The sequence below is a fragment of the Neodiprion pinetum genome, chromosome 4 (assembly GCF_021155775.2).
Source record: "Neodiprion pinetum isolate iyNeoPine1 chromosome 4, iyNeoPine1.2, whole genome shotgun sequence".
Taxonomy (NCBI): Eukaryota; Metazoa; Arthropoda; class Insecta; order Hymenoptera; family Diprionidae; genus Neodiprion; species Neodiprion pinetum.
Window position 1 is genome coordinate 40,776,957 of NC_060235.2, and position 12,191 is coordinate 40,789,147.

Below are 12,191 nucleotides of genomic sequence, written 5' to 3' on the forward strand. Positions count from 1 at the left end.
AATGTTTACGCGTACCTCGTTTTTCGTAATTCCAACGATAATCGAACAAGTTTTTTCAACGATACCTGTTTTACTCAACTTTTCTAGCTGCTATGACAAATGAAATTTTTCTCAGTGTATAAAAAACGTCGGTACGCATATATGTACAAGCCAGGGAGTCTCTCGCTCGGTAAATGGAACAGCCATGGGCTCGTGGTCGTGTAGCACGTACATCTCCATACGCTGTGAACAAAACCAGCAACAGCGCACGTTGCCCCCACACGACGAGGACGACGACGATTGGTGTGCAGAATATAAGTGTGTGCGAACGTGCGTTACGCGTGTAAAATAACGTAGATGCGTAGAGAGGCGTGCCGATTTCGCGCGTGGAGTCGCTCCGTTGAAAAACGTTTTGCCAACCAACGAGACGACGACGTGCAATTTATTATTCGCGTGCGAATTTTCACCTCATTCGCGACGCTGTTGGCGCGGAATTGAATAATAGCAACGAATGGAAGAGAGAAAAAAAAAAAAAAAAAAAAAAACACAAGTTTTCTGAAACCTCATTGTTATTGCAGATGAATGAGAAAACATTTTCAAACCTGCGATAATCGCGTAAAATACAGGAATTAAAAACCAGGATTATTACGCTTTTTCGAACCTGAAATTCCTTTCCGAGACTTTTCCAGGTATTCCAGCCTCTGAGAATACGATTATTTTTTTTTCAGTAACCTTTCACGAAATATACCGCTGATTAATGACAATCTTTTTCAACACATTAATACTAATATCTTCAATATTAATTAGTAACTAACTTGCCGTCTGACTATCAATTTACAAACAACTACCTACGATTTTCCCTAAGAAATAAAAACGAAACAAGATTTGGTATCAAGTAATATCCTTGTATATAAAATGTACGAAACGGTGCGAAAAAATAAAATTTTTAGTGCAATTTGTGTTTTCTTTCTAAGCTAGACAGTACTTTGTATACAAGAACGAGTTTATTGCTTCGACAGACTCAACATTCCAATCTTATTTTCGAAATTCCTTGACTTTTTCCCTGTTGAAAGAAACTTCCAAGGTGCAACTTGAAATCGTTTTGCAAATATATCTGTATAATCGTTCAAGATGATTGAATAACGATACGATACGATACAAAAGAATAGAAAACAATGCGAATAAAGCGTCACATCATCGGTTAAATTGTGGTCACGTGTTACACGCACGCTTCGAACAGAAGGAAAGTAAAAATTGCGAAAGTAAAAGACAAAGGAAAATAAAAAAAAAAAATAAAAAAACATAATAGTAATTGAATTACGTCCGTCGGAGCGAGAATTTTGCGTATATAAATATTAGAAAACAGGTTTACTGTAAAAATTTCTCTTCTCGTAAACTCGTCCGATTAATAACAATATAAATAAAAGAAAAAAATTAAATTATGAAATTGCAATGATTTATCAAATATATTGTTTTTTTATCTTATCTTCTTCGTTATCTACAATCAATTTCGACGGATTCGTGAAGAATAATAAAATTAGTGAAATTAGTGCTATTGTATTATAATTTTCGTCAAAAATTTAAAGTTTTAGAATTGCGATATATATTCCTTACTTTATTAATTCTGCTCCAAGTCAATCGAGTTATTGCAATATTGCGTAAAGATTTGATTTGACGTTGTTCAATTATTGTTTGATATTTGGTCTGTTTCTTTCCGTCCCTATTTCGTCGATTTTCAGTAAATACCTTATCTTTTCCTCACGACTGTACTGTTATGTACGTACAATACACCCTTAGAACTCGGGCGCCGCACGTGAGAGTCGCGTTGAATTTGAAATCAGGTCGTCAAAACTCGCGATCGAAACGGCAGGTTAGCGACGAGCCAACGCATATATATATACATATATATATAACGAGATGAGGATGCGCAGCAGATAGAAGGAAAATCCGGGATGATAATTCTGTTCCCTCGCATCCTTCATCCGTCGCCCCGAAGCCCGACGCACAACCTTTAAAACCAGACGTCTGACGTCCCGACGCCGGAAAAACGACGCTTGATTTACCGCATACACACAGCTTAACCTAAGTAGGTATATGTGTAATAGTTTATATTATGTACAGGTAGGCAGAAAGTGTATACCTACTTACAATGAAAAAGATTTCATTTGTCAGAGTAACTAGAAAAATTGAGTAAAACAGGTATCGTTAAAAAAACTGTCTGAATATTGTTGGAATTACGGAAAACGAGGAACGCCTCGTTTTAAATTTTGCGCTATCGTCGATACTTTTTTGGTAATCGCAACGCAAAATCAGTTTCTGAGGTTTACTATACTTTTTTAGTTAAACGAGGCTTTAACGTCGATTTATCGTTGCACGAGCGTTAAATTTTCCAAACAGTTGCAAGAAAATATAGCGAAAGTGATGCGTAATGAGATAGAATAGTAACGGATAGTAGTAATTTTCATTTTCTACCTAGAACTATATTTTTCGATCGTGTTAAAAAATGAAAATAGTTAAGGACTGGAGCGGTTACCGGAACTAAAAAATTCTCTCAGTTTATAGGAATAGCCGCGATGAATATATTGCCGAGAAATTTGAACGAGCGTGGGTGTGGTTAGAAAAACAAAGAAAAAAAAAAACCATCATCTTTGGGGAGAGAAATTTTCTAGGGAATTCATTAAATTCTGGGGAATTTTTTAGTTATATAATTATCTGTAAACATTCTACATTACGTATAAATGTGTTGTACACGTAGGTTTTTTTTTTTTTTTTTCTTTTACGATTGGCAATATTAGAAACATTGAAATATTCGTCGGATAACGTTGCAAGTGTCAAAATATGGATGCAAATTGAAAAAAAAAAATAAGAAAGAAAAGATTTTACCGTAAGACTTGTAAGAAAATTTAACCACGTATAAAAAGTCGTAAAAATATTATACAAATTGATCATATAACGAAACATCTTGCAATTGTTACCAGAAATGATTTTTTTATTTCATTCTATTCAATTTCGTTCAAATTCTAAATCGAGACAAGAGTGTTAAACCAATAATATCCTTCTTCGCAACTTCTGTCTATTATATATATATATACACATATATACATTTTGTATTTATGTCCAGCTCAAAGTGCGCAGGTGATAAATAAATCGCTCAAGTACGTTTGAAGAGTTCTCTTCTCAATATGTGTGTGGGTATGTGAACATAATCATGTACATTAAACGTAGGTAGGTATAGGATATGTGTAATATACATGTAGGTATGTAACAGCCGTGTACATAATACGGGCAATGCGTGACTGTTGAAATTTACCGTTAAGACGGACAGACGAACTGATATGTATAACAGATACGGTAATTTACACATTACCTTCCGTTTCTTACCCTCCCGCGCCGCCGAAGGTGTACATAGACAACTACTGTAAATAACATTAGTAACAGCCAAAATGCGTGATACATTGTATGTAGTAATAGGCTCGGAGCTGCTAGGTGTGAAGACGGCAAAAGTATTTTACGTACAACGTATTATAACAAAAAGTGGCGGGCATATCGGAATAAGTATATTTTCGTGTATCTGTTTTTTTTTTCTTCAAATTTCTTTTTCGCTTCTGTAATACGTTAGATTTGATTAATCTCGATACCTAGGTGTAGGAATAACGATTCACGAGTACGCTACGAGCAAATGAAAGAAGAATGAAAAATGAGTGGAGAAAGAGAGAGAGAGAGAGAGAGAGAGAGAGAGAGAGAGAGAGAGAGAGAGAGAGAGAGAGAGAGAGAGAGAGAGAGAGAGAGAGAGAGAGAGACAGAGAGAGAGTAATAATTGGACGTGAGAATGGTCATGAAAAAAAACGGTGTTCTATAACAGTATAATTACCACTGAACGGCTTTTGTAACAGTGACTAGCTAGTCTGTCAAGATAAAAATGTCATTGTTGATTGTAAAGAAAGAGAAAATAGTGTAATACATGATTTCGACGATTAGTAACCCGATTCACGGTACAGTGTCGAAAAAAACTGCGCACGAAGAAAAATTCTGGCAACGTGACGTCACGGAGCCAAATCGTATCGAGAAAAAAAGTAGGTGACGGTGACGCCAACGATTCAGCAGCGGAGCTATCCATCCATCCCAAAGAGAGTGAAGTTCGTGACAAAGAAAAAAAAAAAATAATAATTTCGCAAATGTATAATCGTCTCAAATTGAGAAATCTGTTTTTAAAAAGCAAAGTATATTCAGATTTTGAAAATTAAACTCATTTAAAGTATCTCCAAACTTTCGAAACAATGATTTTAGTTTCAATATTTCGCTATATTAACGTTACTATCCTCAGTATGGTTCCATCGATCCATTCATCCCAAGTGTGTAATAACACAGAAACCTCGCAGCGCGATTACGTAGAGACATTCTTGTGTACAACAATGTTATAATATAAATATAGTTGAAGTACTGAACGTTGCATAGATTACGGACAAAGGGCGCGTCTAAATTTGCAGTTTATAGATAGTTACACGGTTAGAAGTAGCGTCAGGAGGAGGAGGAGGAGGAGGAAAGGCGAGTGAAGTTAGCCACTTACTGACTGCTGCTACAAAAGTTTGAAAATGTGGCCTGGAACTTCACTCTAAACTCATTACATTACGAAGCGACGCCCTGCCGAGTCCCGCATGAGTTTGAATTTGGTAACTGAAACTCGACTATATGCTTTTTATGAAAAATCGTTACTCTCAATTGCCAGGATGGTCTCTTACGACCGACGATGAAATTCATTGAACCAAATATCACATTCAAATTCGTCATTGTCGGGTTAAGAATTGACGATTTTACTTCAATCCATCCGTGCGCTACATACTTTTCAACCTATATAACCAAATACCACCTCATACACCCCGGGGTGTTACCAATGCGCGTCGCAACGGTCCGTGGGACTAAAATTAACCATCTAACAATAAGATTCTCACGGATGGATGAACGAAGAGGTGCCTAGTAACATTGGTACGCGTATCACAATTGTCCGACGGTACTGGGACAAGTGCATGTTTTAGATCTGGCTAACAGCGGAGACCGAAGGTGGGAGTAGGTGGATAGGTAGGTAGGCAGACAGTACTGCTTCAACTTCGACTGACCACTGCTGCAGCACACGCGACGTGTATACTGTATCAAGGCTGACCAAAATACCGTTTCCTATATAACAGACCACCTATAGCTGTGTGGCCCACTACACTGCCCGCTACTCGGTTGATCCTCCGTCTGTCCACCTTCGCTGCTGCCTGCTTGTTGCTCAGAGGCCAACAGATACCGAACGAATTTCACACACCGTGTGTGTATCGGCGAGTTACGTTATTTATCTCTTTTTCTTCGTTGCAGCCGATCGGTTTTTCCGTCGAACGACTGAAATTTTTGAAGAGGATCGTTTTACGGTCGCGGTTGGCCGTAATTAAATTAGAAGCACGTGATATCTTGTAACTAAACTGCTTCGAGGTCTCTAAAAAGTTTGAAGATATCGTGATCGTTACTTTTGTTTGGCGTTTGGGTGAAACTTTAACGTTGCTGACTTCACGCTCGTCATCTTCGTCCGGTCTTTTATAGGTCAGTGATCGAAAATCGATCATATCGAAGTTAGGAACGTTATTGTAACGATTCATGCTAGGGAAAAAGCGTTAATCCGCGATTTTGAAATTGTCTGACATTCAGTAAACCGTGATAAAACAAAACACACTCGTATTTCGAAATCATAGATAGTGATATTCTTTCCCAATGTTTCGTTAGATAACGTTACTAACTTCAATCTTGTGAAAATCGTAGGGGGAAATCGAGACAATGTTGAAGTTATGGTAACGTTAATGTTACCAAACACCGAACACCAAATCACTATTTTACAAGTTCGGAATGACATTAAACGAGTTAAAATTTGACTAGAATATGAACATGATTTGCCTCGATCACGATTTGTTGAGTTTCAGAGAGTCGTGAAGATGTTGCGAGCTACAATATCCGTAAAATTGCATCTTTACATTAACGTTACGAATTAAAATTTCATAAATCAAGTAACGTCTGTGTGTTTATTTTTCTTGCTTTTTTTTTCGATGTCGAAAGAGATCACTTAACCTCGGCCAGTAATTTTTCATCAGTTTTCCTTCAACATTTCGAGTTGGAAATTACAAATTTAGATTAAAGACAAGGCTTGGAATGATTGACTTGAATCTGCTTACGAGAAAAAAGTCGGCAGCAATATAGCGCTGTTCGTGAATACAGAAGCCCTAGGGACTTTTCACGCCCACATTTGGATCCCATCACACATTCCAATACACGTATCTACACTATTGCAAGAATCACCTTACGGTTCTTTTCTTTCTAACGTTCAAGAAGCACAATTGTTTTATTCCTCCTCAGCAGTGTTTACGCCAAGAATTTTGTCGAAACTTTCTCAATCTTGTTTGACGACTGCATACCTGTTTTCTTCGATCTAGTTCGAGAAGAAAAAAAAAAAAAAAATTCTCCAGGTGCGTTCTCCTGAAACGAACGTCCCGAGTAGGTATATCTCTTCGATTTTTCCTTTCTCTCTCTCTTTCCTCATTCAATTCCAAACTTCAGATAGTACAATGAGTTACTCGACGCTGCTAACAATAAGAAAGATCTCGCACCACATCAAAATGGACTCCCTTGTCGATGCACTGCAGTGGTGTTCAGGCCATCGGCACTTTCAGCGATAGCAGGGCTGTTCCCTGACGGCGTTGTTGGTCATGGCGTTATACCTACACGTCAGTTCGGTTCTATTGACGATGCTGCTCGTCCTCGTCGTGTCGTGTCGCGTTTTCCAGATACACGCACACGCACACACACACACAGGCACACACAGTCGACTCAAATGCGCGACCTACTTACAGCAAGAAGTTGGTGGCAGTAGATACGGATTTCTACAAGGTGGCCTGGAACGATGACATCGATGACGGAGCAGGAAGAAGAGGCACGAAGTTCGTAACGTAATAACGTTTTCTAGGAAGAATCGTTCTTTCGTCGTAAGATCATTTCGATAATACCTACGTCAGCGTTACTAACTCCAACTAGCTTGTGCCCAGGAGAGAGACATCGGATCATCGATTCGATTTTCACGTGGATTCAGTCGGGATGAAAACAATTTTAAAATACCCGACGACGAGTGTGACGGGAAAAAATTACGATTACGAATCGTAAGCATTGGCGAAAACAAAAACAAACTCTCTACCTTATGGTTGGTACCGTTGTTGTTTGCGGGCAGGGCAGGAAACCGCTTTTTTTTATCTTAGATTCACGACGACGAGGATGAAGACGAGGCGCTCGATCAGAACAGGTTCAAATCCCGAACTTTCTTCGACGTCGTGTGCCTAGCTATCCTATAACCGTGTCGTCGACTGACGACTTTGCTAAAAATACGCCTCTTGCGGTACCTGAGAGAAAATAGCGTAACTGCAGGGTTGGAAAGCCAAAATCTAGGGTTTTTTTTTCATTCTATTTTTTAATACAGCTGAGTGTCAATTTTTTTCCATCATCCGTGAACATAGCGGGGAGAAAATTGTTCCAATGGGCTCTTTTCAGACCGCGGGGTAAAAATACAGCGTCAAGTTTTTGATGTACACACGTTCATCCGTGAATATTTTCGAGAGCAAAAATGTGATTCGCAGAGGCTTCTGAATCCGTATATAATATACCTGTACATAGATTATATATACGTACACACACATTCGAACGGGATAGGGTAAAACTTTCGTGCGGCATTGGAAAACCATATTCTGCAGTATTGCATAGGTAGCTTTATCACTGTGATTGAACACGAGCTATTGAAGTTGGAGAAAATTTTTACGTACAACCTTTCCAAAGTTGGTTTTTTTTTTTTCTTTTACAAATGTGATGTTCGCCGATTTATCTTTTATTCACAAGAAATACAGTGTTTATCCGATCAGTGTCGTAGTGCTGCTGGGTGTAGAGTAAGACAAAGAAATTCGAAAGACAATGAAAATTCAGTGAAGCATATTCTCTCCACATTTTCCACAGTTTCACAACTCCGACTCTTCAGGGTTATAAGTGAAGAATTTTGGTAAGATTGTCGATGCAATTCTATTCTGTTCAGCGCAAGGGAATAAATTCAAAATCTTTTCTTTCTACTCGAAGAATTTTACGCCGAGCCGGAAGTTCGAATAGGATTCTTTCTCTTTTTGATCGCCTTTTGTTTTTTATCATTGTTATTTACTTCTCGTATAATCTTTTATGATCCAATTTTGCAAACTTGATGAAAACTGTGTTTCCCCACGAAATTATTATCCGAAATCGCAAGTTACCGGCAGACTCGGAAGTGGATGATGTTGCCTCTCGACGTACATATGTACCATACATGCATATGTACGAAGTGGCGAGTATAGAACGTGCACAACTCCTAGCTCGGAGAGACCGTCTCTGTCGTAAAAATCGATCGTCCTGAACCACCGGCCAGCACCGCCACTGACAGAGGTTCGCTGGTCGCTCAAAGGATGTTAGAGAACTGCTGCTCGAGTTGCAGCTGGGTTAATATTCCCAGATGAAGAACACGTCTCAGGCAGTGTTCACCGAAAATCTTGAGTTTTCAGCGATCGATTGATCGACGAGTTCAACGATTACTAAAAATACCTAAAATTTGGGTTTTCTCATTCCGGGAGACGAAACTTGGTCCAGTTTCTTACTCTGATATCGATCACGTAGTTTTCGGAGATAAGATGAGGGTGTGGAAATAATGAGGGACGGTAATAAACGGAGTATCTTTCATACTTGCTGTAAGCTTAGAAATAAAAATCCGAGATTCTCGTGGCTCGGGCGTAAACGGAGTTAGTTGAATAATTATTCATGATCCTGTTTTTACCTCCCCGAAGGAGGAAGCCCGACGTCGATTTCGAGGGAAGGTGAGAAGAACCGAGACGTGTGAAACAAGACAAGGATGATCATGACCAGCGGTGAGCGAAAAGAGTAAAAAGCTACTCGGAGCAATGGGGAATTTGGTCATTGCGGCGAAAAAAATTCCTCCAATGTCACATTCTTCTCCGTGTTTCTCCGCGTATCGATCGATCGATTTCCATTTTTCCATAAGTTGTCTAGTGCATAAAATCGCGAATAAAACTGGGTCCGGTGAAAGAACAAACGGCTCGCTGAACTCGGGGCGTAATCGCGCGAGTAAAGCAGGAAACAGGAGACTGACTTCTCGATTCTCTTCCAATTTCGTGTCAAGTAAGCCTGAACGGCGTTCGTTTCACGTTTGATCGTGCGCTCTGTTTTCACGTTGCCTAGCGATGACAAGCGAGGCGTCGACGGCGGTGGCAGGGAAAAAGACAGCGAAATCTCGGTCTGAAAACGGGGATCGGCGATAAAGGGACGACGACGACAGCCCGAAGCGAGACGGAAAAACGTAGAAGAGCGGCGGTCCGATCGCCGGGAGGGCGATTCGTACGGGCGGATAAAATTGGCGCCGGGGTTCTCAACCTGATTATCGAATGAGCAGTGCGGTTTCGTTCCGATAAGAACGGTTAAATTTTCTACTCACGCCATGATCCCGGGAAGTGGCTTTGAGATGTCAGTCGTCGGCTGGTTCCGTCGCACTCAGAGCGTTGAAAACGCTGCGGTCATCACGTCGTGCACAGATTTCACGGACTGGGCGGGCGGAGTTGAGGCTGATAGTCTCGTTTGTCGCACAGCACACACCACGCGCACGAATGAAAGAAAGAGGCACCGCGATTCGGTGGGAAATGCTGGGAATAATCGCGGAGCAGCCGCCGGGCGAGACTCGATCACTGCCGACCGCGAGCCTCGGGACGCGCCTCGTAGTTGTTTGGTGCAACCGAGTTTCCGTACTGAGCTCTCGACACTGCTGCAGCCGTGCCCCACTCGGCGCCACCGCCACCAACCCCCGAGTCCAAAAGTCCCTAGGTTCCGCCCCGAGTAGCGCTCGATTCGACCCAATGACGTGATCCACTTCTATTCGGCGGCTTCGGTGCCGTTCCCTTACCGTATGTACGATATAAGTATACATATACCTCGGGCTTGTTCGGAAGGCCCTGCGTTTGCACGAAAATTAGGAAACGCGGGGGGTAACGACAAGTTCAGATATTCAAATTCATAGCCAAACTTGGGTATTTTCTCCCCCCCCCCCCCCCCCCCCCCCCCCGCCGCTGAAGGTACTTCCACTAAAATTGAATGGTTGTACTCTGTACGTTAAACCTGTGTGCAACCAGCTGCTTTATACGTGATTCATCATAATTGACTGTCGCCGACGCTTATACCTAGGTATAAATGATATGTCACGGAATGCTTCGTCACTGTATTAAATGTAGGCTGGACAGGTAGAAGCGGCGCTGTCGTATAATCGGAATGTAATAGGGAAATTATTGGTTCGTTGCTCTATCTATATAATCATTCCAATAATAAATGTAAATAACAGAAATAGCTACTCGAGGCGGTGGTTCATTCAGTCATGAATGGATAATGTTTTCTCACCAAACTTATTGCGCAGTATATAAATTTTTTGATTATATGTACATATTAATACACTTACAAATCAATAGCATATGTTCACCACAGTATAACAGTCTAAATCGTTATCTTATACCAGGAAATAGATTTACGGTAATTGTTAGAAAATTGTTTTAAATTCGCGGAAGGTTTCGCCTTATTAGAACTGATTTTATAGGCAATCGATTATTTATCGATAATAATTGGTGACACAGAAAGTTGAGAGTTGGGAATAACATTATGTATGAGATCAATTATGAGTAGAAATTTTTTCGTCTAACCGCAAAGTGGTCCGATATATGTATAGGTGTAGTGATCGTTTACCGAATGTTATGAGGCTGCAGGCCAGCTGATAGTTTCGAAACGGTGCAGGGCTAAATATACCTAATACTTCGCCACGTATGTGGAAGGTGTACATAGATACATGGCATATACACATATGCACCCAACATAAGCAGCACGAACGGTTGAAGAGAAAATTTACGTTTCGGGCAAAGACACACGCGCATTGTGGTTAAGCACCTAGCCCAATGTTTATGATTTGCATTGTGGGAAATACGGGTATATAATGCATTATACATACCTGTGTATGTATACTCACCACTCTGCAGGTCATGGACACTAAAGGGAAATACTAAGCAGTTTACCCTAAACCCAACCGTGATCCTTTATACTTCATTATTTCCTGTCATGCCGTTATGAGTATATATATGCGACTTCTAGGTATATCGTACCTTCGCCGTAAGTATTAATTTGACCGTAGAACACATTTACAGGGTCGTAAACGACCCCAGTTGACCCACTAACTGCGCTCCTAAGCTAGAAATTGTCATTATCGCGTTAATACTTTCAGTAGTACTATAACTGAACTTTAATGAAATTAAATCTGCTCTTCGACACTGGATTTCTTGATAAAACACGAAAAGATTTCTATACCTCCAGTCCCATTATTGGTTTTAGAACGATTTTACGAACAAGACACGCATGGGGTCGATAATGACCCCACTCACGGGTTAAAAGGTACAAAAAGATACATGTGTTCTAACGATAAGGAGAAAAATTAATTAGTTCTCCATTCGGGATTGCTATAGTTTGTTTTCTAGAGAAATAAGTAAATGCAAATGAATAATCGAACAGCTTCGACACCTTTTCATTGTGTATACAGAATTTTGCACGGGTCTATGGATATTCAGTTTTCAAAGTTTAACTGCTTTACCAATTTGAATCAGGATTTGAAAGAAATCATTTCCGGAAGAAGAAGAAATTCTTTTAGTATGAAGCCTATTTCAATATGCCCAAGTCCAATATATCTCAAATTTCGAATCATTCATTACGCTTGTAAATTTACTTATGGTAAATTGTGATCGCTTTAATCAACGCACTTCGCTATGCCCAATAAAACACGGTCATATTTCCCTGGAGGTTCGAGAAAAAAAAAAAACCTTTGCTCAATTTGTTACGGCCTGATAAATTCCGCAGAGTGCCTGTAACATATTTCCAGTTTCTAACGGACGATTGTAGCCACACCGACCGCGGCTGCAGTGCGTTTGTATAATACAATAACCTTTCACCGTAGGTAAAATTAATTCTTCGTCAAACATTGGCCGTACTTCGTACAGCGTAATGTGCTGTACGTTAAATCCTCGCACCCGGACTAAACGACCGGTGTATACATAATTGTGTCGAAGCGACCTTACGAAGCCCCGGGCAGAAGA

General features: G+C 40.2%; 1 protein-coding gene across 2 annotated transcripts in view; it reads right to left on the reverse strand.

Annotated features, from left to right (window-relative positions):
- LOC124216046 (titin homolog) overlaps positions 1-9,807 on the reverse strand; it is a 55,963-nt gene extending 46,156 nt beyond the window's left edge. For both annotated transcript variants that reach the window (XM_046620102.2, XM_046620101.2), the window contains exon 1: positions 9,512-9,807. The gene's annotated coding sequence lies outside the window, so the exon portion shown is untranslated. The remainder of the gene's footprint in view (positions 1-9,511) is intronic.
- Between the last annotated feature and the right edge of the window lie 2,384 nt (positions 9,808-12,191).